Here is a 2,704-nt window from a genome sequence, read left to right as displayed (position 1 = left end):
CTTTACATAAAATCAATAAAAGCAAGCAGCAGGAGCAATAAAATAATGGTCAACATCGTATCAGAACCTGATTTTCCGATAGGCTTCAAATATTAAAATCATAATAAAAGTAATAAAACCCTTCTGCCTGGTATTTAGCTCAGTCGAAACCATAGTGCTGATTCATAGATTCCGCCCTACCCTGTTAAATATTTTCCCTAGCTATGTTTCCCCGCCCAAAGGCCACCCTTCCTTCTATACCCTTCCTTCAGAGGCCTCTGCGTCTTCTTCCACCGAACGCACTTTAGGGCTTCGGGAGAGACACTAGCTCTCTTTTACAGGCTTAAGGTAGGTGACTGCACCCAGGGGACTAGAACATTTGTTATGGAAATATCTCTGAGAATAATATGTGATATATTGAAGCCACAATATGGTTTCTGACAGTGCCATGGTACCCTCAAAACAGTTTTACAGAGAAATAGTAAAAGTAATAAAAGTCATAAAACCCTTAAAACAGTTTCAAAGAGAACTAGTAAAATAGTGCAAGTTACAGAGAAATAAGAAGTGCCAGATAAAATTAATAAAATGCTTTGGTAAAAAGATGAGATGGTTTTAAGCTGCCTTTTAAAGGTGTTTAGCGTGTTTGCTTCCCTAATATTAACGGGTAATGTCTTCCATAATTTTGGGGCGTAGTTGACAAAGGCTGCATCACCAATGTTCTTATGACTGCTTTTGGTGACCTGTAACAGACCTGTATCTGATGATCGCAGTGTTCTAGCTGGTGTGTAGTTAGTAAGAGAGTTAGCAATGTAGCTAGGTCCTTGTCCATTTAGAGCTTTGTATGTGAGGAGGAGGACCTTAAAGTCAATTCTAAAGGTAACAGGAAGCCAGTGTAAAGTAGCTAGGACAGGACTAATGTGTTCTCTCCTTTTAGTTTTGGTTAATAGTCTAGCTGCAGAATTTTGAATGAGCTGGAGTCTTACAGTAAAAAGTGAATTACAGTAGTCTAGCCGGCTCGAAATGAAAGCATGAATAAGCTTCTCGGCATCATTTTGGTTTAAGAATGATCGTACCTTTGCTATGTTCCTGAGGTGAAAGAAAGCTGTTTTGGTGAATTTGTTAATGTGGGAGATGAAATTCAAATCTGAGTCCAGGATGACACCAAGACTTATCACCTCAGGTTTAATCCACCGGGATAAACCTAGATTCTTGGTGAGCATCTCTCTTTTTAATTTGGGGCCGGTAAGTAGGACTTCAGTTTTGTCCTCATTGAGTAGAAAGTTATTGTTCATCCATTTGTTTATTGCCAATAAACAGTTGGTAATGGAGTTTATTGCTGTTGCATCATTAGGTTCAGCGGAAATATACAATTGTGTGTCATCCGCATAGCTATGAAAATCTATACTATATTCTCTGATGATGTCACTGAGTGGTAACATAAAGAGAAAAGAGTAATGGACCTAAACAGCTCCCTTGTGCAACCCCGTAGCAACTTTCATGTTTCTCGGACATATGGTCTCCTAGACTGACATAAAACTTCCTTCCTCTAATATATGTTTTGATCCAGTTCAATACACAGTCAGAGAACCCAATAAGATTTTCAAGTCTATTGATTAGGATGTCGTGATCAATGGTATCAAATGCTGCACTAAGATCTAACAGGATAAGGATAGAAACTTTATTTGCATCAGAGTTTTGTCTAAGGTCGCTTATTATTTTGGTGAGAGCGGTTTCAGTACTGTGATATTTTCTTAAACCTGACTGAAAGACTTCCAAGATGTTATTTTTTTCCAGAAAGGAATTTATTTGGACTAATACTATCTTTTCCAGGACTTTACTAATAAATGGAAGATTGGATATCGGTCTATAGCTTGCTAGTGTACTGGTATCCAATTTGGGTTTCTTTAATAGGGGCCTTACAACAGCTGTTTTGAAGGCATCTGGGAAAACGCCAGTTCTAAGGAATGTGTTTATGATGTCAAGGACCGGACCTGAGACACTATCAAACACTCGCTTAAAGAATGCGGTGGGAATAGGATCAATATCTGAGGTTGTAGATTTACATTTGATGATGATTTTGGAGAGTTCACTTAGTGTGATACATGTAAAAATGCTCATAGTTAAGTTGCAAGATCTACTGATGTCAATTTCACCTCCAGTAGTAGTGATACTAGCTCTGATCGATGTTATTTTGTTCTTGAAGAACTGAGCGAACTCTTCGCATTTAGCTGCTGAGGATAGTGGGGGGGCAGGGACAGTGTTTAGCAGCCGGTCAATGGTTGAGAACAGAACTCTGGAATTTCCGGCATTTTCTGTAATAATGTTGTAAAAATAATCTTTCCTTGCTAGACGGATGGTTTTGTTATAGGTAGTTAGTGCATCTTTGTAGATACCGTGGTGGATAGTGGTCTTTGTTTTTCCACATTTTCTCTCTGCTACGCGACATTTTTATTTCTAAGCCATGGGGAGGTCCTACTTGTAAACTTCTTTTTTGTTTTAATTGGGGCTACAGAGTCTAACACAGATGATAATTCTTCATTGAGGTTCTCTACCATTTCATTCAGAGAGCAGTCATGACTAGTTAGCTCATATAGAGCAATCTGCTCAGAAAATCTCTCCATAGCTTCATCGTCTAGATGTCTTTTATGGACTAAGAATTCTTTTGTGGATTTTTGGTAAGATGATTTCCACATCAAAAAGTATACAAAAATGGTCAGAGAGGGGT

This window comes from Sprattus sprattus (assembly GCF_963457725.1).
Source record: "Sprattus sprattus genome assembly, chromosome: 14".
In the NCBI taxonomy this organism is placed as follows: domain Eukaryota; kingdom Metazoa; phylum Chordata; class Actinopteri; order Clupeiformes; family Clupeidae; genus Sprattus; species Sprattus sprattus.
Note: the sequence above shows the minus strand (reverse complement) of the source record.